This window comes from Rattus norvegicus, chromosome 2 (assembly GCF_036323735.1).
Source record: "Rattus norvegicus strain BN/NHsdMcwi chromosome 2, GRCr8, whole genome shotgun sequence".
In the NCBI taxonomy this organism is placed as follows: domain Eukaryota; kingdom Metazoa; phylum Chordata; class Mammalia; order Rodentia; family Muridae; genus Rattus; species Rattus norvegicus.
In genome coordinates, this window is record NC_086020.1 from 141,257,600 (window position 1) to 141,285,400 (window position 27,801).

Here is a 27,801-nt window from a genome sequence, read left to right on the forward strand (position 1 = left end):
TAACTCTGAAGCAATCATTGTGATAAAGACTGTGCTGTGTCTGTCCTGCTTCTCCCGGGCACGTGAGTCTTTTCTGTGTGGATATGCATGTGCCTCACTTAAAATGCAGGATGGAGGTGAACATCGACCTCAGTTGTGCAGTACTCGAATAGCTAGAGAGACTCTCGAGTCCACTCCCAGCACCACATAAACTCAACATTGTGGTACCTACTTGTCCTTCCAACACTCTAAAGGTGGAGACAGAGTTCAAGGCCATCTTCAGTTACGGAGCCAGGACCGGGGTAATCTTGTCTATCTGGGTCTCCATTTCATTTAAAATAAAATAAAAACGTAGGAGGACTGAATGAGCTGTACTGTCAAGAGAGCAAGTTCAAAGACGCTTCTCTTCCAACATTTGTACCCCAGAGGTCACCTATTTTGTGCTGTTTGTTTGCTTTTGAGATAAGGTCTCACCCTATATGCCAGGCTGGTCTGGGGCCCATTGTGCAGCCCAAGCCCACCTCAAAATGATGATCTTTCTGCCCCAGCATCCCAAGTGCTGGGGTTCCTGGTGTGTGCCAGCATGCTTGGTTAGTGAACCTTGACCGTTTGCTCGCTCATTCGCCACTTCCACGAGTTCCGTTACATCCTCTACCACTGTGCTTGGTGCTTTCTTTGTCACCATGACACAAAGCAGAGTAACCCAAAGAAAGGAGCCTCCGCTGAGACAATGCCCCCATCAGATCTGCCTACGTGCAAGTCTGTGGGGACGGTTTGCTTAATTGTTGATGTGAGAGGACTCAGCCCACTGCTAACCCCGGTTAGGTGGTCCTTGGCTGTATGAGAAGGCAGGCTGAGCAAGCCCTCGGGAGCAAGCCAATAACAAACATTCCTCCCTGGTTTCTGCTTCAGTTTTGGCCTCCAGGATCTTGTTTGAGTTCCTACCCTGACTTTCCTTCAGCATGGACTGTAACATAGGAGTCAAACCCCTTTCTCCCCACATTTGAGAAGCTGACTAGAAGAGTTTCCTGCTCACTAACTGTTCAGCAAATCCTACCTTGCATTTTCACCTCTCCTCCTCCTGAGCAGCCATAGCCATTGTGTTAATCAGGTTGATCTGTGTGGGGTGTTCTACCATCCAAAGAGAAAGCCCCCTATGCCATCAAAAGTCTTGTCACGAGATAGCTGGCTTTTCTTACACAGAGCTTGGGAAACTCTCAGGACTCAAAGAGGAGAGTCAAGCTTGTCGGCCTTCAGGACAGTTGTCCTCAAACATCTCTGTACCTAAGCTCCATAGCCTGCTCCTACTCTTCACGTGGTTCTAGTACAGGGTCTCCATTGAGCCCTGCAGAGGACCTGTGCATTTCAGAGAGAGGAGGAAGAGGAGGAGGAGGAGGAGGAGAAAGAGGAGGAGGAGGAGGATTGTTTGCCTCCTGGAACTTTTTATCTAGATTGGCATACGCTGGCTTCTTTTCTCCATTTTACCTTTGGTGACAAGGTAAGACACTTTCCTTGGTTTTTGATGCCCATTCTGTAAGGCTTTCCTTCACACAGCCCACACTGTGTTAGCATCATAGTCTCCTGAGGCTTGTATAGCAAGTGATCACTTAAGAAATGACAAGGTGCTTTGAAAGGGAAACATCAAAATGTCACGTGGTCCCTTTTGGAAGCTCTGAGAGAATTGCTGCATGCCTTTCCCCTAGATCATGGCTACCCTTGTGGCCCTCAGCCTGGAGGCAAATGGATCACTACAGTCCTCAGCCATCTTCATCTTCTCTCTAGTTCATCTTTTCTTATGAGGAGGGTTTTATTAGCTGGGAGTTCCTCTCCAATATAACAAGACAGTGTTTGAGATTCTTAACTAGACCTTCAGACATTCCCCCAAGCACACATTCATAGGTTGTATGTGTACTTTAGAGCAAGACCACTCACTCTTTAAAGATGGTTAATGACTGCCTAAGTTCTTTGCCTCAGGTCTAGGACATTTGACATCAGGTAGACTCTAGTGATGTTCGGTTGTTAGGTCATTATCAAAGTCAATTTGCCCATACTACCCAAGGGGGAAGGGGTTCTTTCTGGCCTAGAGAACACATGCCAGTGTATTTTGGGGGTCTTTGTATATTCAAAAGTTATGTATAACTCTTCTTTATCCCTCTCCTTTGACTTAAAATGGATTAATAATTACACCCTCTATTTTAAATGATATAAAACTCCTGCAATGCCTCCTAAGGTAGTGAAGAACTGGATAGTTGGCTAATATGGTAATCAATGCTCTTTTTCTTTTATTTCATGTACAAATATCTAGGAAATGTTAAATGTCAAATTTGCTAACAGGAACTGCCTTCAGATGCTGACAAGATAGCACCCGAGGGGGATTTGCCAGCAGACTCTGGAGACATGGTTTCTGGTGAAGGCTGACCCCTTCACCCAGTTCAGTCTTATCAATGGAGAAATGGGTGTTGAAGATGTGTGGCATTAACAGTAATTGAGGCTCATGAAGTCCCGACACTGACACTTACTATGTGTGTAGTGGTGATACAACTCAACTATATAAACCCTTGGAGCCTTGCTCTCTTGATCTATAAAGTGGATAGAACAGCGTCTGCTTTATGAAATTGTCACCAAGAATGTTTAAGGCACGTATATATGTGTGAAGTGGTACCAATGTTAAGTTGTTCTTGGCTACAGGTCAGAATAGAGTGCGTACTTTAAAATATTACCTCGGGGTGGAGACATGATTTAGTGGTTCAGAGCACTGTTCTCACAGAGGACCTGGGTTCAGTTCCCCACACCTACATTTGTAATTCTAGGGGATCTGGTACCCTCTATTCTGGCCTCTGTGGGGACTGCACACGTGTAGAATATACATACATGCAGACAAACACTCATGAAATAAAAAGTTTGAAAAATTTAATATTTTCTTTCTTTCTACCATTAAAGCAGCAAAGTTCCTCTGCCCATTCACTGATATTCTTCTAGGTTGTAAGACTCTTATGTGTCCTGTTGCTCTCCAACTCTGTCCCCGCCTCCTTTTTTGGTTACCTCCCCATCTCTATCTTCTCTTTCCTGCTTCTACCTGTCGGTCTTCAAGTAATTTTCTTATCCCACCTGCTGCAATTTTAGAAATTGGTGCTCTCCGAGAGTGTTTGAGAACGTAACTCTAAGAAAATTATAGATCATAAAAATTATTATCACATGTCAATACGCTTTTTGCTGCTGTTGCTTGTATCATGATGTTCTACAAAGCATGGGACTTTTATGGCATCTGATGTTACAGACAAATTGCTGGTCTATGAGTTTTATTAAGTCTAAGAGGTATTTTGGGAGTGTTTGCTATATTGCAGGGATTGAGAATGTAAGATCCAAGGAGACAAACACAAGCCCTAAAATGCTTATACTTTGGCCAGAAAGGCAAACATACCACATCTATGTGCTTCGAATGCCATGCTTTGATGTGCATGGTACACATGAAAGAAATCCCTGTACAATTTTGGTTGTGACAGTCTTGTCTTGGCCAACCAAGATGACCTCCATACCCATGGTCTCCTCTAAATGAGCAGTCACATTCTGTTTCCCAAGCAAGTCAGCTGGCTTGGGAGGGACTTGTAGCAGAAGGACAGCTATATCAGAGTTACTGTGGTTGACATCTGTTTTTTGGGGGGAGGGGATATGCCCTCCTACTATAGTCCCACTACTTGGACTCAGTGCCAAGTGGACCCCAGTTTTCACTGATGAAGTCTAGGAGACCGTGTACTCTTTCTCCCTCTCAAGACATAAGAGCTGGGAGGAGAGCACATGGCCTAGACATGGCCAAGAGTTGGAGGATGTCTGCTAGGAAAAGCTCCCTCTGGTGGTTGTTAAACCAGAGAAGGAGTCCAGAACCCACAGGGGTAAAAGTATGGTTAGTGACATGTGTCCAGAGATGAGTTCCAAGTCACAGCTCCTTCCGTTGTGATGGCAGGAGACTCCCCTCTCTGCTAATTCTCAGGTGTTAGTCTGGTTTCTCCTTTCTATCCATTTGTTGACATCTCTGATCATTAAAACAAACTAGGCAAGTTGATTTCTATTGCTGTAATTGACAATACTTTTGTCAAAAGCCAGGCTTTAATTGTATAACAAGAAAGACAATTAACTGATTCAGGTAATCTCCTCTTAGAGTATTTGAGCTAAAATGTTAGGATGTGTTCATTAGCATCTAGGACAGATGCTAAAATCTCAACCCACAGGCTCTGTGAAGGCTGAAATTTTGAGTAAGTAGAAGTTACAAATGAGAAAATTGCCAGGTATTATGGTGCATACCTTTAATCCCAGTACTCAGGAATTCGAGGTAGGAGGATCTCAGCGAGTTTGAGGCCAGCCTGGTGTACGTAGGGACAGCCAGGAGTACAGAATGAGACCCTATCTTGAAAAGGAAAGTTTGAGTTAGCAAAGATCAAAAGTCATGCGGAGGACAAAAATGGAACAGAATAATTACCTGAGAGCAGCAGGCAGGCAGAAACCGGCATGGTGAAACAGATACAGAAGCAGATACATTGTGAAACAGAAACCCACCAGCATCATCAGGGCAAGCAAATGAATGAGCCACCCTCTTCAGGCCTCCCAGCTGAAGCTTGCTAGATCTTCCTGGAAGCCTTTAGGAACGGTTCACCATTTTCCTATTTGTGAAGTACATTGCATTTTTTAGGAAGATGAATAACTCTGGCTATTTGTGAGTTTCCATTTGCCTTAATTTGGACACATAGCTTCCATAACTCCACAATTATTTGATGCAGTTAGGGAATGTTTTGTCCTATACAGACCATCTCAAAAGCTACAGTGATATGACCAGGACTTCACAAAATGGCTGTCTGGAGTTGCTGATGTGCCTCTCAGGTTGTTATTTGTTTAGAGCCTGCTCTTGAGCTGAAGAACCAGTGTTTCACAGGAGGCCCCTCCTAAGTGGTGTACTGTTCCACCAAGGGCAAGAAGAGCCATGGTGTTTCTCCTCAACACTGCCCATTAGCAACAGGGACCTAAAGAGCTGGTGCTTAGATGTGAACTCTCGTATGGCTCTTACTTGGGGGATGAGCTAGGTAGATGGCAGGGAAATTGGACAAAGAGTAGGGAAATGTTCAGGATAGAGAGCAGTAAAAAAAATGGCAGCAAGAGATCCTTGAGGGCAATTTACCAGGATGACCTGAGGAATTATTCCCCAGGAGGAAGCTCAATGTGAGGAGTGCCAGGGGGCTGTGGAGCAAAGATGTTGGCCATGGCAGGTTAGGCACCAGTGTCAAATACCCTCACCTGTTTGCCTGAGCTTGTACCACCTCCTTCATGCTCCAGCTCCTGCAGAAGGTGGAGCTAAGCTACAGTGGGTAGGGGCTAGTCTACTAGGAGACCCCGCTCAGTTACTCCAGCAGTAGCTGTGGTTTGGGGTTACCTACAGGAACTTGTGACTTCCAAGCTTTTATCTCCCGGAACAGTGCCCGCTCCTGGTTTATGAAAAAGAAAACATCTGTGTATCCTAGCCTGTACACAGTTCAGAGGGAACGTGATTTTATTAATGGGGCTTCAAGTAGGAAGCATCTACTCCTTGATGATAGTGGAGATACACTGAAACATTGTTATTGAAGGAAGCCAAATGATCCCCCAAGGAACTCCGTTCATTTGTCAAAAGCATAAACTGTGTCAGAGGCTTTTGGGTTCTCTCTCTGTGTCTCTCTCTCTCTCCCTCCCCCTCCCTCCCCTCTCCCTCCCTTTCTTCCTTCCCCCTCTCATCCCCCCTCTCCCCTCTCTCTCTCTGCCCTCTCCCTTCCCCCCTCCTGATAATAGTGGGTAGAATTGTTCTTGGAACCCCACTGTGTCACACCAGGGTGCAGATGGCTGGACACCATACTTGGGTTGTAAATCATGAGCACTGTTAGGCATGGGTGGGGACCTCAGTGCAACCTTTGGATCCCCGTGTTGTGGTTAGCAGAACTGAGTCTATGGCAACCTTGGAAATGATGCCTGAGGTGCATATTTATCATTTAAATTGCTCTATCAGAGCCTCACAGGCCATAATGCGCTATTTGTGTGCTTCTCAAAGATACGTTTTCCTTGATGTGGTTTTACCATTTCCTCATAGTGAAATGGCATTGGGGTGGAAATAACCTTGAAAGCATTACCAAGAAATCTGGGGCGTGGTGGAACAGAAGTAGAAAGGGCTTGAGATAGTGAGGTTGAAATCTTTCCAAAACTATTGACTTTGAGGGTTCCCATTGTCAGGCAATACCTTTGTTTTCTGTTCTTCAGCTAATTCCTCAGACTCTCCTGGGAAGATCTATATTCCCAGAGAGATGACGATGTGACAAAATGCTTTTTAAAAGAGTTAAAAGTTTTAATTATACAAGAGCTAATCTTCTCCGGGAGACAAGCGAGAAGGTTCCACACTGGGCATAGTTGCTGTGCTCTTGCTTTCCTTCACACCTTTGTACATGCGAGACATGTATGTGGTCTTGACCGTCCCATGGAGCCTGGTGTGCTAGCATCTTTGGACACTCGTCAGCCTGGGGGTGTACACATCTCAGCAAAGGTTCTCTATGGTGAGGAGAAGAAGGAAATGCCCGGACCCTGATTTTTCTCACAAGAGTGCATTAGTGGGGTGTTCTGTGAGCACCCAGTGGACCCACAGTTGAATGATGAACTAATTTTTCCACATTTTACCCCCAAAGAGGTCAAGGAAGTACTTCCATGCAAATGATGTGTAATTCAGTGTCTGTGGAGTTGACACATTGAAGAATGACCAGTCAGCCAGGTGTGGTGGCACGCACCCTTAATCCCAGCACTTGGGAGGCTGTAGCAGGAAGATCTCTCTGAGTTCCAGGATAGCCTTGTCTGTGTGGTGAGTTCCAGGGCAGCCAGGGATCTATAGAGAGACCCTGTCTTTTAAAAACACAAATAAAACCAACAAAAGAAATAGAAAACATGGCCAGTCATACAACCATCTTCACCCTTGCCTTGACCTGCAGTTCACCGGGAATGTTTGTAATCTAAATACACCATTTACTCAACAGTAACGCCTCCTCCCCATGTACCAGGAACTGCTTTGGAGATAGGCCCTTCAAATCTGCCTGAAAATGACACCCATCCTCTTACTTTCCCACTTGTCCCCAGGATGCAGTCCTCTGTTGTTGGCTTTGTCTTTCCTCATCTTAAAAATCCAGTCAAGCAGACACCTCATTATTCTCTGCCTTCTTGCTGTGCCCTCTCCCTCCCCCTCTCCCACTCCATCTCCTCGCCCTCCATCCACCTCCTTCCCTGCCTCTCCAGGTCCTCTAACAACAGCTTCTTCAACACCATCAAATGCATCTAGTTGGCAGCCCTGCTGCCTTTCTTGCCTGGTAGTGTCTGTGTCACCGCGTCCCTGCATCCTCAGCCTGGGCTCCTGTCAGCCCAGCAGCCTTCCAGCTGGGCACCCATGAGCACAGGATGACTTTCTCGCTGCGGACATTGCAAGGATACTTTTAAGGAAGCTCTCCAGCTTCCTGTCAATTATTTTTAAGTTGATATATCTGAGGACTCACGAGAATTTATATTACCCTTCTTACACATCATCTGAGAAAAGCAGAGACATCCCTCACGCCAAATCCTACTATTTTATACCCAACTGTGGTGTAAAGCCTTTAGCACGCTATAAAAAGTGATATCATCAGATCATTTAGGAAAGAGTTTTTGTATCAGTAACTAACAAAGTCTTGAGACTTCACTCTTTTTTTCTTGTTCCCTATGGATTTTGCTTAAGGAGAAATGGTCTATTTTTGTCTCTTGTACTGTTCTAAATTCAGACACTGAATAGAATACTGTAGAAGGAAAAACAATGGTTTTGTTTAATGACTTTGGCTCTTTTATCTCCACCCCATCTGCCATAAAAGTTTAGTTCTGAAAGCTAAAGAAAGGGGACACTTTCAAGAAAAGCCAACAATCAAAGCCACATTCCTCTCTACCTGAAATGTTTACCTTATCCATCCAGGATACTTCACTCAGAGATGTTTCACAAATACAATTCAAACTTCTGGAACAATTACAGCAACGGGAAAAAAATAGACGCTGGCAGAGGGCTCCAGTTTGTCTCGTGTCCCTTTTAGAAGCTCTGCCGGTGACATCTTCCATTGTGATGGCATCTTCATCACAATTAACAAAACAATGAATGCTCCCTTCTTAGTCACGGGTCATGTTTTATTCAGGTTTTCTCAGCTTTTAATAGGTATCAGTCTGGACTGCATCCAGGGTGCCACATTACATTCGCCATCCTATTTCTTTGGTCTATTTTTGGCTGTGATACTTTCTTAAAATTCCTTTTTTTTTAATGACCTTCCCAAACTAGAGTAGCACTGGTAAGGCACTTTATCAAATGTCCTTTTGTTGACATTTCTCTACAGTTTTTCTTGATTGATGGGCTACATAGATTTGGGGAGGAAGACCCCAGGGGTGCAGTGCCACTGTCATCACACAGACTGTGTTTGATCAGCACATTTCCCACTCAGCCCGGATAGTGTTGGGCAGTGCTATCCATGAAGGCACTCTAATGTTATCACAGTGGTTGACACTGGTAAAGACCTGTTCTAGAGTTTGTGGTTAGTGGAAATAAGAACCATTGAAATATCTGAGTAAAATGAGTTTGTATTGTTGGTTCTTACACAGCATTGCCATGCTATCTGTGACCAGCAGTTTGAGGATTGTTCACTTGCTTGCTTAATCTGGATTTTTAAAGACAATGTCTTGTTGCACAGCTACCCTGGAACTCACTATGTCAGCTTCAAATGCACAGTAATAACTTTGCTACCGTGTCTCAAGAGCTGGGATTCTAGGTGAGCAGCACTACACCTGACTCAAGAAATACAAGCTAAAATGTTTATATGCAGTGAATTCATAGAATTTTTAAGAAGACAAATCCGCCTTTTAACAAATGATAAAATGTATGCTCTAATTTTGCTAGTAACTTTATGTTACAAAATGCTTCTTCTTAGTAACAAGAAATACCACTATAGTTGTTTGCCGCTTGATAAGTTTCCAATGATAAAGGTTGTGATTTTTTTTTTTTTGCTTGTATAAGATTCAGTGGAAGAGTCAGAATTTATTAGGAACCTCTATAGCCAACAAAGTTGATAAAAATTATAGTTTTTCATTTATTTGGGTTTTTTTGAGCCAGGGTCTCTCTGAATAGCCCAGACTGGCCTTGATTTCATGACACTCGTGCCCAGGTCAGGCTCTCAAATGCTCAGATTATAGGGTACGTGTTGTCAGGACTGGCTCAGAACTCTGATTTTATGTTAACTCTTTAAATCTTATTTTTTAAAAAAGATGTTGAACAAGCTTGATGCATGTACAGAAGACATGGAGGAGACCACACACACTCCATCAGCCTCTTCATTTATAAAGAGTTATCATTGTAGTTGACCAATGCATAGTTTTAGAAAATCACCATGGAGACATGATGTTACTGTCTTACTGATTAGAAAACATTATAATGAGTCTCTATATTGACTTCAGAAGTGAATAGTTTTATAAAATATTTCAGTAACTTCTCATTACCTTTGTAATAGCATTAATACCCATGAAGGACAATTTTGAGCTTGACGTCAGCCTCTTTTAAGGACACTTAGAATTAGTTCACTGCTTGTTAGATATTAGTTTTGTTGGTTGGATTGCATGGAAGGTTTCTCCACATATTGAACAAACCATTTCTGTCATCTAAAAGTTCTGTTGAAATGTATAAAATTCACACGATCGAGAGAAGCCAGATGAGGGACATTAATTCTTACCACCACTTCTGAATCAACATTTGCCTCAAATTATCAATTTTAACTTCAAAATTGTGATGTGATAAAAACGGTTCGTGAAAATACCGTTTTGACAAAAATGTTGTGATGCGGGAATCTAGTTTGTAGCCCTGGCTGGGACTTACTCTTGAACTTGTGGCAATCCTCCTGCTCTGCCTCCTCAGTGTAGGACTATGGGTATGCACTACCATACCCAGAGAGAAAAGTGTAATGAAATCACCATGTCTGCTTTCAGTTTCCCATGTTTTGTTGTGAGATTCTGGATTAAGAGCATGCCTCTAAAGGAATGATTTAAACATATAATTTCAGATAAGTCTTCTTTGACACATGTCAACGACATTGGGAAATAAATTATTCTAATAGCTGAATAAAAAAACACCTTGACAAATTAGAAGACTCTTTACTGTTAATAAATTGTCAGCTGATATCTGACACCTCTGATAAGAGATTCTTACTGTATTGGCTGGTTTTGTATGTTAATATCACTTGACACTAGTTAGAGCCATCAGAGAGAAAGGAGCCTCCATTGAGAAAATGCCTCCACGAGATCCAGTTATAAGACTTTTTCTTAATTAGTGATCAATGGGGAGGGCCCAGCCCATGGTAGGTGGTGTCATCCCTGGGCTGGTGACCCTGGGTTCTACAAGAAAGCAGGCTGAACAAGCCAGGAGAAGCAAGCTAGTAAATAGTACCCTCCATGGCCTTTTCGTCAATTCCTGCCTCCAGGTTCTTGCCCTGCTTGAGTTCCTGTCCTGACTTCCTCCAATGATGAGCTATGATCTGGAAACGTAAAGCAAATAAACCCCAACTTATTTTTTGGTCATGGTGTTTTTGTCACAGCAATAGAAACCCTAGCTAAGACACTTACATAGCTTATTATAACGTTTAATTCAGGAGGAATTCAAAGAGTTGACTGCTGCGCTATTTAATTTTAACTGTCAACTTGACACAGCCTAGACTTGACACCTGGGAAGAAAGCCTTAATGAGGAGTTATTTAGATCAGGTTGACCTGTAGGTATATGCCTGTGGAGGTGTTGTCTTAACTGCTAATTAGTGTAAAACCTAGCCCACTGTGGGCAGGGCTATTCCCTAGGCAAAGAGAGGAGAATGCTAGCTAAGAGCAAGAAAGGCTTTGTCTATTCTTTCGGCTCCTGACTGAGGAGGTCACATGACTCCCTGCCACAAATTCTCCAAAATTGTGGACTATGACTTGGAACTGAAAGGCATACAGACTCTTTGTAAGTTGCTTTAGACAAACATCAGGGTGTTTGTCACAGCACAGAAACAGAGCTAGAACGAGTGTCATTGTTACAAATTTCTAGTATTTGAGTATCAGAAAAAGCTTCTGAACATACACATATGAGTAAAATATGGGTAATAATCATGGTCTATATATATTTTAACCAACCCCAAAATGAGTAACATTTAAACACTGATGAAGTAATGATTAAAAATCATCCTCACTTACTGTGGTGGTTTGATTGAGACATGTTGCCCATAGTCTCCACATAGGAACAACCTGGTTCCGGTTGGTGGCACTGTGGTGTGGCCTTGTTGAAGGAAGTGTGTCACTGAGGATGGGCTTTGAGATTGTAAAGCCTCTGACACGTTCAGCTTGCTGTCTCTGCTCGGGCTCCTACCTTGTCTCATCTCCCATCCGTGCCCTTGTCACCGTGCCTCCCTTCTGCCACCATCGATGTGAACTCTCTCTTCTCCAAGCTTTCTTGGTCATGGTGTTTCATCATGGTGACAGGAAAGTAACTAAGACACCGACTTTAACTGTCCCCACCCTTGTAAGATAAAATTCTTGTAGGAGAAATTCTAACAAAGTGTCAGCGTTTAAACTTAATAGCGTTTTAATAAAAGCTTTGTAACATGTTGTTTTGTCGAAACACTTGCGTATGTAAACATTAGAGCCTCTTTATAATAGTTGCAGTAGCAGCTCAGTCTGAAGGAATTTTTTTTTAACCATCTAGAACTCTATGCTCATAAAAATAGAAAAAAACCATATTAAACTTTAGGTTATATACATATTTGTGGCAGAGAAATGTGTGAGGATGATAAATAAAAATCCCATGAGTACAGAAATATATAAAATTCAGTTCTGGGGGTAGGTGTGAAGGGAGTGGATTGAAAGTACAGGCTCAAATAGCAAGAAGATGAAAAGCATCAATGTAAGAAGTTCTTTTCTAAGCATCTTTAAATGGATGATGGTGGGTACCAAAATTATATGGTATTTAAATCTATGGGTTAGTGTTTAAAAAGTGATGGATGAAAGTACATTGTAAATCAAAACGTCTACCACATTTAAATTTACAACAAAGCCTTTATGGTATTACAGTAAACATGTGTGGGAGGGACATGTTTTTCTGAAACTGTGTTTAGAGGCTGTACAGGCAGGAACTGAAGAGTATCCAACATGGGTACCGCTTATTTCCAGATACTTGCCGCTTCTTTGTTTCTTGTTTCTGTTATTAGATGCATCGGGCAACCGACTCACCAACCCAATTCTGATTAAATTCAGTTGTCTACTAGTGCACCGTGACTCCCTGCTGGTACACACACACGTGCGCGTGCGCACACAGACACACACACACACATACACACACAGACACACACACACAGACACACACACACAGACACACACACACACAGACACACACACACATACAGACACACACACACAGACACACACACAGACACACACACACGGAGAGAGAGAGAGACAGAGACAGAGACAGAGACAGACAGAGACAGACAGAGACAGACAGAGACAGACAGAACGAAGGGAAATGCAGTGCTTCTTAAACATTACTGTAAGCCATGCGGTCACCTTTAATTGATCGTTATTCACTAGAAGTGAGAATCAATGTCTAAGGTAGAATTATACAACATAAGTATGACCTGCTTAGCCCGTTTACAATGTGAGATTATTGTCATGTGGCTTGCTCATTGTCAAGTAGTCTATGGGTACATTTTGAAAACCATATCAATCTACAATGAGAGGCTTTCGTTTTACATTTTATTTACCATTGTGTGTGTGTGTGTGTGTGTGTGTGTGTGTGCTCACACATGTGTGTGTATGCACACACCACAGTGTGCATGTGGAGGTCAAAGAACAATTTTGTGGAGTCACATCCCTCCTCCCCCTTTTCTTTGGGTTCGGGGGATTGAACTCAGGTTGTTGGGTTTGAGTGGCATGTTCTTTACTGAGTGAGTGATCTCACCTCCCAACAAGATGTTGTTTTGGTTGACATATATCATGAGGTGCTGGCTTCCTATAGGTAAGTTCTTAGAAAGGTTTAATAGCCTTTTCAGAAAACTACCCATAATCTTAGACAGGAGTTCCAGATTGTAGTAGTAGATACAAGGAAATAGTGACATTTTCTTAAAGGTAAGATGCAATTTGGAATCTGAAACCGTATCAATGAACTTTTCAGAATTCTGTCATATTGAAATTTCCTGGTCTGTCTTCTGCTCTGGGTGTTTTAACTGTGGGTGTCTTAACAGGGACGGGCATCTGGGGTATCAGCTCACTGCATTGTGCAGATCTTCAATGTGTTGGTATATTTTATTATTCAGTAAGCTGTAATATTTGTTATTATTTCTTCTAATATCATCAGAAGAGTTCCGTCAGGTCTGCGGTGACAGATGTGCCTGTCTACACTCCTAGTTCTTGTGTAAGCTTGAGTTTTAGCATTGGCAGCAAATGCTATTAGTCTTTCCTGAAAGTGGTGTCTCACTTGGTTCGTTGCTGAAAAGAGTCTGCCAACTAAGACATGAAAATGAACAGGGTTCTTAGCTTACTCAGATATAGGGTCCATCCTTGGTAAAAAGTGAGCATACCTCAATCTTATGATGGCTTTTCCTTGAGAAAAACCATCAGACATTGGCAAGCACCAGGAGTATTTTTCTATATATGTTCCAATTTGCGGAGCAGCATGTTTAAAAAGGTCTGCTCAAGAACTGATATTTGCTTAATAAAATTAATATTTGCATTGCTTAACCAAGGAAATTTAAAAACGGACTTCCTCTGTCCTTTCCTCACCACCACGAGTGAATGGTTACGAAGGACATCCCGATAAGACTGTGCAGGACACTTGCCACTAAACTTTCATGGCCACTGCCCTGAGTTTCTCTAAGCATTACCTGTCTTTGTGCTTGCACCACAAAATGGGCAAATAGCATCAAAACAAAAATTTTGAGCTTTTGAATATTCTAAAAGGTTGTATTTTTTAAAAATAATGCTGACATAGGATGCCATCTCCTTTCTTAACATTTTTAAGTATAGAATATAGCCCTGTTATCTATCAACACAAAGTCTACAGAGGTAAATCATCTTTTACAATGGAGATTTTATACCCATGACTGACAATTCCTCCTGCCCCTCCCATTAGCCCCCCAAGAGGTACCTTCCACCTGTTTTATTCTTGGCTTTTATGAGTTGACTCCTTTAAATGCCTCGCAAAGTAGCTTATTTTCTTCTGTAGCTGCCTATTTTAACTTAGCATAATGTCATCCAGGTTCACACATTTTATTAAAGATAAAAGGATTTCCGTTCTTTTAAAGGTGAGATTAGCTTCTGACCTAGTACATTCTGTGGAGATTCTTTTATATAATAACTTTAAATAACAAAAGGCTACTTCATGTCAGTAATGGAAGTTACACGTATGTGTACCACATGTGTGCAGATGCCTGTTAGGACCAGAAGAGGGCATCAGATTGCCCGGAACCGCAGTTACAGATAACTGTAGGGTTGTAGGCCTGGGCACGACTGCTTGGGGACTCCGCTGGTGGGCTGGTGCTGGGCTGTAGGGAAGCGCCAAGACACTGCTCTGGGGTAGGAAAGTGCAGTCTGAGATGTGGGAAAGCTGTGGGGTTCTCAGACTCTTGGACAACCAGGTACTGCTGGGAGTCTCAGAAAAGGAAAGGACTGAGCCAGGGGATAGCATCTAACCCAGGGCTGGTGGGGTGGGGGGTTGAGAAGGGAGGGGGAGGGGAGCTCCAGCTTGTCCCATCAGGGATAATTGTCTTTGGCTTGGTGGCAGTTGTGACTGGGAACCCAGAGAGGCTTATAGGAGATTAGGCCACGGCTTTGTAGACAAAGGCCTTCTCCGCTCCCCACAGTGGATCTTGGTGAAAAGAGGTAGCCCATGGTTCTGAACCGTTTGTTGTCATGGCAGAAAATGGATTCATGAAACTATACCCAACTTCTCAGGGTGGGCCTGGGATTAAATACTTTTTACAGGAAGGAATGTCTGGGAAGGAAATCTTATTGGCTAAGCCCTCCAAGCCTCTAGGTACCTCATTAGCGTGGAGAATTCTGTCTTGGGCCTATGGTCACATCTCTTTTACGTGAGAAACATGGCCTGTGTTCCAAGTCAGGCATCTGGCAGGGAGCTGGGAGTCACCTAAGCCTCAGGTATGTGCTCAGCGAGTCCCAGGTCTCGACCTGCTCTAGCAAATTTCCCACAACTGCTAGCTGCCTTATGGGTTCTGGGACCTGAACTTGGGTCCTCTATAAGAGTAGGGAGGGCACCTAACTGCTGAGCCATCCACTACAGCCCCTAGTGTGCATAATTAAAAAAAAAAACCACCTTCATCTTAATTACACTGAAGGTAGTTCCAAGCTGTTAGCGAGCTCGGAGACTAAAAGTGAAACCAGTGTTTTGCTAATTGCATTAAACATTTATGAATTCTTAGCCTGTTTCTTCCGGGATGATTGACAACCATCGGTGGATCAGCTCTGGCTCTCTGTAAAAGTTTGGTCTGCTGTAGTTCTGCGAGCAGAGCCAGCCTGTAGGAGATGTGGCGGTGTGGCGTTCAGAGGAACCGAGCCTTTAATGTACTTGCTGGCTAGTCATCGTGGTGTAGGTGGCTGCTGAATTTTCTCAGGGATGTTGAGTGTGGGTTTCAGTGGGAGCTCTGGGGGCAGATCATGCAGACCTTGTAGGAGTCTCCTTGGCAACAAGGCTGGATTTAACACCTGCCTGGTCATTCTCAGAGCACCAGTGCACTTGTTGCTATGAAGGTTTGCAGGGGGAGAGGTGGGGGTGGGGTGTCTACCTAAATTAGGATCCCTCTGGCCTCCAGGGCTTAGTGTTTATTTCACTGGCCCCAGTCTCTGAATGACCGCTTAGGATGACCATTTTCCCATTCATACAAACCACAGTGAGGGGCTTTGCTAACACTCATGGAACTCAGTTGCGAACCTTCATTTGTAACACACCTCTGCTCTGCAAAGAAATCCTTCTGAGGTAGAGCTAGGGTTTACAGGGTGTGAAAGTCACACGGTTTCAGGTCCTTCTTTAACAACAAATAGAGAGGTACAATAATCTTGTTTAAAATGAATGAATTTACCTCTACAAAGTATGTCAGTCTGGGCAGTTCAGAACTTCCTCGGGCAACCTAATAGAAATGGCTACAGAGAAATGTGACTGAAGGAACATGGCTGAGTTTCCTGGACAGCACCGTCTGGCGGCTGGGATCCCTCATTAACAGACTGGCAAAGGGTGGGGCATTATCTTCACAGAAGACTCATCCATCTTGGGAGAACTTTTGGTTCCCGATGAGACTGCTTGTTGGAGAAAATGGCTTGGCTATTTTCAAATGACCTTGAATTATGCCTGGGGTTGTTGAAGTGGTGCAGACACCTTGATTCTTTCCCTGCACAAAACTATGTCATATTTTAAATGACATAATAAAACCTCTACCGTTATATTTAATATAATCTAAAATTATACTTAAGCACTACTAGGTATGAGGATGTCTCAGAGGGCACAGATGTCATCTTTCTCTGGAAGAACATTATAGTCGTGAAAAAGAAATACTACAAATTCTGCAACCTTAATTCCTAGCTCTCATTGATTTTTTTAAAAAGAGGTCTGTTCCCAAAGACAATTTGGAAGGCAATATTTTCATAAGGTTTACTGGATATGATGTAGTTCATTACCCCCAGTGTTACAACTATTCTGCTAACAGATTTATATGCCAATAAAAGGGCAAATCCCTATCCATATGTTTCAGATTGAATGTTAAATCTTTAAAAGCCTAAGATTAAAAATGATTTTAGTTAAGACAATACTAAAGGCCCATAAGAATTGTAGAATAATTTCATTCATTTTATCTTCCAATGTTACTTAGAAATATTCTCTATTCTGGTATTGTTACTTTCGTAAATTACAAAATACTTGAGTGTAGATAGACAGGGGATAAAATGGTTTCCAGAAACTTTGTAAAACGAAACATATTTATATTTTATAAACACCACAAATGTTCGATGAAATGTTAATAAACTTCTTTATCCCCAAGTTGCTCTTAGTCATGACATTTACCATAGCAACAGAGAAGTACCTGCATTAATGTGGTACTTCGTGGAATGATGCCAACTACATTCAGTGTAGACCTCCCTTTTCCGTTAAACCTCCATGGAATCCTTCACAGATATGCTTGGAGGTTTGTACCCCAGGCAATCCCAAATCCCATCAAGTAGCTGGCCCAGATTAACTCACAGGTTCCCTTCATGTAAGACAACATTCAAACAAATAACTTTTAAACCCTAATCATCCATTTCAGATCTTCCAAAATCTATTATTCACTTCATAACGCAAAATCGGTCCATTTTTGTTAAAGTCCTGAAAGCTTTAACAGTTCCAAAACTGTTAAAAAAAAAAAAAACACAAGTGCAGTTTCTTTCAAGGCTCAGGAATCGCTTACCTGTGAGCCCTTGTCAGGAAGACAATTTATGTACTGATAATCTACACTGGCAGGAGTTGGCATGCCCATGCTCAAAAGGAGGAATGCGGGCATAAGAGAGAAATATTCAGCGAAGACAAGAACCAATTCTGCAGCTCATGGGGCTCATGATAGGACCACCCAGGTTCCAGTAGCCATGTGAAGCCTCACTACTTCAACCCTACAACTTAGACATGTGACCCTTCTCTTGGGCTGGATCCACTCCATGCTTCTGACTTTCCTTGGTAAGTTTCCAATAGCCCTAGGATTTCTAACAGCCTGAAGTCTTTTTCCTCTTAGGCTATGGTTTTCCAGCTCTATATGACAGTCTCGCAGGGGCTGCTGGCAGAGAATGCGACCCTGCCCTGCACTGTTGGAGCTCAGCGGCTTTCTGGACTTGGATGCAAACCTCTAAAACTTTCCCACTCTTGCATTTTTTCATGGCTACAAAATAAATACCACATGAATAGTACTGCCAAGTTCTGATGCTGCCTTGAGATGTGGTCTGGACTGCTTGGATGACAGCTAATGTGGCCTTTCTGTGCCTTCGAGGCCGACCCTGAGGAAACACTTCTCTTGTTGGCCATTGTGGAGTGGGGCATTTCCAGTTTATGTTCTTACCCTTCCAAAGTGATGTACCTTAAACCTACGTTAGAAGAGTTTGGTATCCAGAGTCACATTTAGATTTAGGCTTGGGCTGGATGTGATTGTTGTCAAGAACTCACTTCTAAGCTTCCTTTTGCATTGCCTGAGATTGCAGGAGTCAGAGACCTGGGAATTGGACGTAGAGTTCTGGTTGCCACTGATGGTCTATCAGACAGATGCACTTGCTGTTGGAGGAGGAAGGAGCTTTCCCCTGAGCAGCAGTGGTGGCTACTTCGTGTCATAGGCAGGTGTGACCTCTTCACTGAATGTGTTTTATGTTTCAGTGACAGTCAATGTTTGGGAGGCTGCTGAGTACCTATGGCATGGACGGCACTTTCCTGGAGATACCAGACTTCTGGATGGCAGCAATGGCAGCTTCATAGTCTCAAAATCAGGGTTGCAAAGTTGTGTCTGAAAGTCTTGTGCCCTGACTTCATTCCTGTAATCTTTATGATTACGTTGTAGGCTGGGAGTTTTCTATACTCAATACTTTTTGATTGATATACCTTATGATGTTCTCAAATTTGATTGATATAAGTCCTGTTTTGTTAAGGGAAAAAGGGGAGTTTTGGTGTGTGTGTGTGTGTGTGTGTGTGTGTGTGTGTGTTTTACGTTACTTCATTGAATGTTCCAGAATTATCTTCTTAAGAAAATGAATATTTAAGAAAACAGCATTATTAGGTGGGACATGATGGACCAGGCTTTTTTTTTTCTTTTTTTCGGAGCTGGGGACGTAACCCAGGGCCTTGCACTTGTTAGGCAAGCGCTCTACCGCTGAGCTAAATCCCCAACCCTGGACCAGGCTTTTAATACCAGCATTAGGAAGAAAGAGACTGGCAGATTTCTGTGAGTTCAAGGCCACACTGGTCTACAGAGTAAGTTCTAGAACAGCCAGAGATACATGGTGAGAACCTTTCTTAAAACAAAACAAAACACCGCCAACCAAATAAACAATTAAAAAAAACAGGAAAAACAAACAAGCTCAACACTGTCTTCTGCTAGGAGGTACCTTAGAATAAGCACCTTTAGCACAGTTCTAACTGACGATTATCTTCTGATTTGGACCCCAGCCAAGATTAGTTTTTATCAATCTGACACAAATCTAGACATAAGAGGTAATCTTAGTTGAGGCATTGCCTCCTTCAGATCTAATTGATGTAGGAGGGTTTAACCCACTGTGGGTGGTGTCATCCCTTAGTAGGTGGGCCTGGGCTATGTAAGATAGATAACAGAGAAAGCAATGGAGAACAAACCAGTGAACACTGTGTATGCATGGTCTCTGCTTTAGTTCCTGTCTCCAGGTTCCTGCCTCAAGCACCTGCCATGACTTCCCTTCATAATGGACTCTAACCTAGAAGCAAAAAAGAAAACAACAATAACAACAACAACAACAACAACACCCTTTCTTCTATCAAGAGACTTTTATACATGATGTTTATCAGTGCAACCAAGAAGATAACTAGGACACACCCTCCTTACCACACTGAATGTTCAAGTCACCATCTCCCTCTTTTACGTTGGACCTCCATGCTTTAGAGGGAGTGAAAATGAAATCCTGCCTTGAGTAATAAAGCTCAGTGAAGTCTACCTGTGCTTCAAAAGACTAAAGTTTGGGCCTCCCCTTTACCTTGAAAAAGCGAAGCGAAACAAAACAACAAAAACAGTGTTCTACCCTAGTGAACTAGACTGTGGGGGGGAGGGCGGCAATGGGGGGAGGGTTGGGAGGGGAACACCCATAAGGAAGGGGAGGGGGGAGGGGGATGTTTGCCCGGAAACCGGGAAAGGGAATAACACTCGAAATGTATATAAGAAATACTCAAGTTAATAAAAAAAAAAACAAAACAAAACAAAAAAAAACAAAAAAAAAACAAAAAAAAAACAAAACAACAAAAACAGTGTTCTAACTCATTAAGCCCTCCACCCAGAGTTTGTATGCTCTTTCCTTCTGTCCACATGTGTGAGTTCTAATGCAAGATCTACCCAGTAAGTCCCGAGTTAGAAAACCTTAGATTCCTGTTTTGTTTCTTCTCCAACCCATTCTTATCCAGGAGTGGCCCCCACCTTCTCTTTCTCCCCTCCCACTCCCTGCACTCCATCTCACTGTCTTAATTAGGGTTATCCCACCTTCTCGTGGACTAGAGTAATTCAGCTCCCTGACTGGCCTTCCCTTCTGTTCTATTTAATGTGTCTTTCATGTTGCGTGCAGTGACTTGCTGCTCCGCATGAATTTCTTGAGTGCTCCTCAGGCTGCTTGCTGATACCCAAATCTATTAGCCAATGAAGAGTCCCCAACCCTGAAGGGTACTTCTCCTCACTCTCTGGGCATGGCTCTCTCCACCTCCACCCACATATACTCCCTCCTACTAGTGTCAGTCAGGGCAATGCCCTTCTTTGATTTGTGCTTTTCTTTGGTACCAACAAAATGCTTGCCATTTAATATATTTTATATTAAAATATAAATATATTTTTACAGAAAATAATGGATGTGGGTAAAATGTGACATAGTTTGAGATATCAACACCAAAAAATCAGATGACATAATAATTGAAAGGCACTGGGGATTAGTTCATTGGTTGGTGGTAGACAGGCTTCATGATCTAGCTACTTACCTCTGATGCACATCACGGCTGTCCCAGGGTTTCTCTGAGTTGGTCTCCTGGGAGATCTTTAACCTACTTATCGCCACACTACCCATCCCAAATTCAACATTTAAGTGTGTGTGTGTGTGTGTGTGTGTGTGTGTGTGTAACATGAGTATTGGAGATTCAAGACTATACATGAATGTTTGCACAGCTAGCATTTTTCTCACTGAGTCCCATTTGTTGTTGTTTTTTAAAACAACATAGTTTAGTCTACTGGTTCACTCTGATCATGGGATTGTTTTCTATTATATTTATATAATTCTAATTCAGTGAACTATTTAATTTTATTAAACTTAGTATCACTCGGTGTTTGAAATATTGTCTGTTTATTTCTGCACCACAAACCATAGTTTTCTTTCCCCATTGTAACATCAATACATTTAAGCCCATACGGCAACTCTCTACTGGAGGCTCATTGTATAACAGGTGAATTCATTTCGAATGGTCTGGAACAGCCATGGCCAGAAAGGGGGCGTGGCAGAGGACCAAGGAGATGAAGGTGAAAGATGAGCTTTGCTCCAAAATTTACAAGACTAAATAAACGGTGGGAAATTCTCATGAATTCAAGGTCACTTGCCCTGCTAGGGGCCAGCATTCGTACCTCTGAGAAGTCTGACTCTTCCTTCTCTATAGTGCCTATTACCTGAGTAACATGTCATCTTTTGTAAGGGACCAGAATAGCTCACCTGAGAACATCTTCCCTGGCATTTAGTTGTCATGAGACCTCTGCTGGTTCATTTCCTAACCAGTCATTCTAAAACAGTGTTGAATCTTCAACTTGATTGAGAATGCTTTTGTTGGGTGCCTGTTTTCATAGCTGCTATAAGAGATGGGTTGTGGCAGTTGGGATGACACAGAGGCTGAGACAACAGGGTGGCTATTATTCCACCCCATTCATGAGAGAAGTAAGAGTGACTGACATCACCTGTCCTCTGATGTTTAATAAGTATTAATTGGCCTCATTTTTATATCATTTACACAAGTTGTAAAACATTGGGAGTCACTTTCAGCTGTCTGCTGAATAACTTCCTCCTTGCTGTCAGAAGCCAGATTTTATTCAGGGCAGAAACATTCCAAAGTCTCTAATGCATGTAGGTATTCACGGTTGTTATAGACAATGAATCAGTCTTTGAGAAGAGCACTCAGTCTCCTGGTGGGAAGAACTAGGTGCCCATGCTTTTCAGTTACTCTCCTTTTCTTCCCCAAGGAAAGAACTAACTAGGGTTTTTTTTTCTGCAACCTTGGGTGAAAAGCCTACAGAATGCCCACAGAATAGCACTTTGACCCTGCTGTCTCCAATTTGCTGACAAGGCCAGCAAAGCATCCTTTTCTCTCGATTCAGTTTCCTGACCTGAGCAAGTAGACATGGGTTTCCTGTGCTTTATAGATTGAGAAACAAAATAGCTCAAATCTTAGATTAGATTTTTAAAAAGCTGTAACTATTCTTCATTCTAAATCTTAAGGTTAAAGCTTAGTATCAGTGTTTAATATTTGTTTCTCAAAATTATCCCAGGTATACTATTCACTTGATCTTGAATTTTCGTCTCAGCCCTGCCCTACTGCATCTGTCTGTGAAAGCTCTGCTAGGGTGTAGTGATCTGAACCCACACAGGGTTGTGAACCAAAAGGAACGCAGCCTACCATGCAGGATCAATGGTGAGGACAGGGCTTGGGCTCTGTCTTCTCTCTTCTGAACAGAGTTGCCTAGCAACTTGAAAAAAGTTGAGTATTCTAATTAATGCTTACTGACGCTTACCGTGTGGTCAGTCCTGTGACAGGAACTTCTCGTGTATGAACTTACTTAATCCCCACATTGGCCCTAGCTAGGGAACGCCAACATTCTGCTTTTGAAGAGTAGAAAATTAAGGCCCTAACAGGTTCCTTCAGCAGCAGCCAGTTACCCCATTAGGTATGAGGTGAGACTTGTCTATCAGCAGTTCTTCTCTTCTTACTGTGACAAAATATCCGACAGAAGTAACTGGAGGAAGGGTGTCTTTGGGCTCATAGCCTAAAGATAAAGTCCACTGTGGTAGGGAAGGCAAATGTCTAAGAGCAGGCAGCCAGTCAATCACATCAAATTCTCAATCAGGAAGCAGAGAGCAACGGATGCTGGGGCTTATCTGGATTCGTCCTTTTTATTTAGGCCAGAAACCCTGCCCATGGGATAGAACCACCCACACCCAGGGCAAGTCTTCCTTCTTCGGTTGAATCTCTCGAGAATCTCTTCACTGATACATAGAGGTGTGCTTTCCTGGGAATTCTGAGCCCAGTCCTGTTGATTGATGGGGAGACTAAACATCATGGGTCAGGGCTTGGTCATCTTTTGCTGAATGACAGGAGTATTCCTCTAGACCCTTCCACTCTCCAGATTAAGGTCCCTGTTCTTTCTCAAGATGGGTTATGGGAAATATAGAAGAAAGATACATGTATTTTAATCACTATTTTAGGGAAATAACTGACGTTTAGCCCACCGGACCGTAAAGGAAAAGGCTCAGACGTGGTGCTTCTGACCCATTCTGAGAAAGTCTTGGCTTCCATGACATCGCAGTGACCTGAGGTAGAGACAGTATAATAAGTTCACAGGATTGCTCAACTCAACTTCACACAAATAAAATACAGAGATTACTAACACTAAAATCATTTCTAGTTTAGAAACACTCTGAAGGCTAGACCAACTGTTGCAGGCCAAGATCGATTGTTTGATTTGAGACAAGCTCTGTTAGTGTATTCCAAGATGATTTGAGCTTAAGATTCTCTTGCCTCAACTCCTAAGCACTGGGGCTACAGGTTCCTGCCACCACGTCTGGTTGTGTATAGTCTTTTATAGTTAGTGTAGAAACAGTAGCCTCATGGCCTTTTTCTAAATCTTCCTACATTCTAACGAACAAGTTTTCAATGTAAGTTATGGGCCAGGGTGATGCTATTCTTGGTTGTCAACTTGACAACATCTGCAATTAACTAACACTGACGTGGTGGGTACATCTCCGAGGGCTTTTTTTTCTCAATTAACTCTTTTGAGGTGGTAAGATACACCTTTATTTTAGATCTTTCAAGGTAGGAAGATCATCTACCTTTAACCTGGGCCATGCCTTCTAGTGGCAGCATATATAAAGGGCACAGAAGAAGGAAGCTTTTATTCTTTGCATGCTGGCAAATCCATTCCTCCACTGGCATTAGAACCCACATTTTCAGGATTCTGGCAAATACTGAAGACCAGCTGAAACATCTAGCCTATTGGGCTGAACAACTTACTAAATTCTTGGACCTTCTGCTGGTAGATTGCCATTGTTGGATTAGCTGGACCACAACCCCTAAGCCATTCTAATCCCTTGTGTGTGTGTGTGTGTGTGTGTGTGTGTGTGTGTGTGTGTGTGTTTTGTAAGTTCTATTCCTCTAGAGAACTCTACTAATACAGCCAGAATCACTCTCAGAGAACCTGTAGTGGGTCCAGGGTAACCACCACAGGGCACCTGCCTGTAGGATCCTCTAGTCTTGAGAGCAGATCAGAGGCAGAATTGGGATAGTTTCCTCCTGCAGGTACATGGGAAATGTTAATGAGCATCTGGATGCGCACTTGATCTCCATCATCTGGGAGATCTTCAGTGATTTCTGCAGCAAGTAATTTAATGAACATGATGGAAAGTTAAGCATGCCACGAACATCTAGGACAGCACATAGCTTACTGGAGGCAGCTCGCCATGAGCCAGCAGATGATGACATTTCCAAAGAGATACGGAATTAACCACACGATGAGGGTCTAATGAAACTCTGATGGGATCAAGGCTTCTTTACCTGATGGGTGCAATGAATACAAATAGGACAGCAGGTGGAAATTTTGTCAGTGAGGAAAACAGAGAGCACAGAAGAGGGTTCTGTGGTCTGCATGCTAAAGTAGATGTTTTTAGAATGGTGACAATAACGTATCAATCACTTGGCTCAAAAATTGAGTTTCCACGTAAATTCAATTACCTTTCAAGTATTAAAACAGTGTCTCTTTAAGGTTTTAACTCAGGAACTGTGCCACACTGTGATTCTTCAGTGCATGCTAGGAAAAGCAGAGGCTGGAGATGGGGCCCAGCAGTTAAGGTCACTCGTTGCTCTACAAGAGCACACAGGTTCAGTTCCCAGCACCTACAAGGTGATTCGCAACCCTCTGTATGCCTAGTCTCAGGGGATGCCCTTTGACCTCTGTGGACACCAGGCAGGCATGTGGTACACAAATATACATGCTGGCAAACACTCATAGACGTTATCTTTTTAAAAAAAAAAGAAAAGGACGCACCAACAAACAATTAGGATATATGTTTCTGACAGTTTTTGAACGAGTGACTACAGGTCCTTTCATGTACTTATATCTGTTTTTACTGTTGGTATTAGGGATTGAAACAGGCAGGCTCTACATCCCAATGCTCTCCTTTAGCCCCACAGTGTTATGTATATTCTGGATGAGTTTATGAAGTTCTTGAAGACAGATATAGAATGGTTAAGGACCCTGGGGTCACGTAACCCTGGGGTCATGTGCCCCGGGTACTGTTTGACTCTGCCACAGGTTGGCTTTATGAGTCTGACCAAGTTCCTCATCTGTAAGGAAGAGCCTGCCACAGAGGGTTGGAGTGAGGAGGAATGAGTTATTTGTTGGATTTACACAGGTCTGGCACGTGGTACCAGGCAAACATTAAACCCACTATTACGGGAACAAAATTCCAGATTTCTGGATTCAAACACTTCTCATTCCTTTTCACCTGCTCCGCCTTCCCTTTTTCTTTTCTTTTGGACAATTTCACAGTTAATTAGCACCTCTATCTTATCTGGAGTGACAAAAATAAGGAGAAAAAATCAAGACCATCAGTCTTGGCACTAATTATCACCTAGTTAACATACGAAAGGGCTAAAGGCATCAGCAAAAGAGATACCAGTCTGCTGTCATGATTATCTGTGTTCTCTCCATACTGCTGTTCTCCCAAACTAGCCTGTTGATTCGCTTCACTGAAGGATGACTATCAACAGTGGCTTGGGATCGAGGCTGTGCATGAGAGTCCATGGGAATGTTTTATGGCTGTTTTTTCTTTTTGTTTTTGAATTGTCCTTGTTGTGGCCTCGTCCCAGATCAATATCTCTGAGTTTTTTTCTCCTTCCTTCCTTCTTTCTTTTCTTCTTTCTTTCCTTCCTTCCTTCCTTCCTTTCTTCCTTCCTTCCTTTCTTGTTGTTTGTTTGTTGTATGGTTTGTCTTTGACACCGCACTGTGCTGATGTTAAGTGGTTTTTAGTAGTTTGGGGGCATGGCCATCATGGTAACGTTTGCCTATCATCAACACCAGGCTGCTTAATTCCATTTCCTATGAAAATTTCTGTGATGGAGACAGTGGAAACTGGACATGTCCAGGTATACGAAATCACCAGGGTATTGGTGAGACCATTTACTTCTTACCAGCACTACCAGTGTGTCTTCTGAGCTGTGACACTGTCTGGATGGTCTAAAGTGCTATCCTGGAACTTGAATTCTGCTAGGAAAAAATAATCACTGAACTTTGGAGGTTGTCACCATGGGATAAAAAGCCCGGCATCAGCACCACTGTTCAGCCATGCGCTTGTGCCTCTAGGCACCGTCACTCCAGTCTCCAGCACATTCCCTCTGCTTCCGCAGACTTGTCTGTTATACGTACACGCGCCTTGCCTTCTTGCTTCTGTTTTCAGAGAAAGGTATCCTTAATTACACCGCATGCCTTTCCTGGCTCTGATAATGCCACTACTGTTCAGTCCTCTTTCTGAAGCTGGTATTTTCAGTGTCTTCCTCTATGTCAATTTCTTTACCACAATCGGAGGAAACATTCAATTCCTCAAACCCTAAACCCATGCTCTGGAAGCTGCTTTGTCCTTTCACTGGCCCACTCCTCCCATTCCCAGCCAAGCCGGAGGTAATCTCCAGCAACTGTGTCAATATGTTGTATCTATGTCTGCTTTCCCTGTGCAGGCTGGTTCTTGTCTTCCTATCCAGACTCAAACTACACCATTGGAGTCCTTCACTGAATGCCTCAGTTGCTCAGTTGGAGAACATATTTTTTCTCTGTTAAGCAAGCTCTCTGCTGCATTTTGTCATTTGCCTTTCCTTGTACTTTTATTCTGTCTGTCTGTCTGTCTGTCTGTCTGTCTGTCTGTCTGTCTGCCTGCCTGCCTGCCTGCCTGCCTGCCTGCCTATCTATCTATCTATCTATCTATCTATCTATCTATCTATCTATCTATCTATCTATCATCTATCTGTCACTTTGAGACAGGATCTCACTATATAGCCAAGGCTGATTACAAACTCCATGGTTTTGATATGGGGAAGGGTTTCTCTTCCGGACTGTCATACATGGAAAAGCCTCTGTGTGTAAGGCATCCAGATACCTTGAGTAATTCACCAACTTATACTGCAGTTGTCCTTTTTCTGTCCTAGCCGTAGTAAGAGCACGTGTTTTACCTCCTTATTAAATTATACTGCAATTACCCTCTATATGCCATGGTCATAATGGGACATAATCTTCTTCATCTCTTAAGATAAATACATTTTTCAAAAACAGTTGAAGCCTTCCTATTGCAGCTTTGACAAATGTTCAGGTTTTTTTTTTTGTTTGTTTGTTTGGTTTTTTTTTGGCATTAGAAACACAGTTGTGGGGTTTCAGAATTCTAAGTGATCCCAGACTATCAGCATAAATGCAGTTTCATGAAATGCACCTTGGAATGATGGGAAAGGCTTTTCAGCAAGTGATGATGGTTCCAGAATTCCATACTGAGCAAGAAAGAGTGGCTGTCTGTGACTGTTTATAAAGAGACCAGCACATCCGTATCTTCTGGGTTGTTTGAACATCACTACAGTCATTCTTTGGATTCCTTGTCTGGGAGATCTTCCAGATTATTCTTAGTGAGTCTCATTAATACAGGGTTAGCAAAACAATTGGGGGGGGCAGGGCATGTTGTCTAGTTTTTTTTCTGTTATTTTTGCTTCTGTGATTAGGCTGATG

At 42.7% G+C, this 27,801-nt stretch overlaps 1 long non-coding RNA gene across 1 annotated transcript; it reads right to left on the reverse strand.

The window, feature by feature from the left end:
• Window positions 1–6,316: 6,316 nt before the first annotated feature.
• LOC134485915 (uncharacterized) lies at window positions 6,317–8,161 on the reverse strand. The gene is made up of 2 exons (XR_010064284.1): window positions 7,957–8,161; window positions 6,317–6,865 (listed from the first exon to the last, which is right to left on the reverse strand). It is a non-coding gene; the product is annotated as an uncharacterized LOC134485915 (long non-coding RNA).
• Window positions 8,162–27,801: the final 19,640 nt, after the last annotated feature.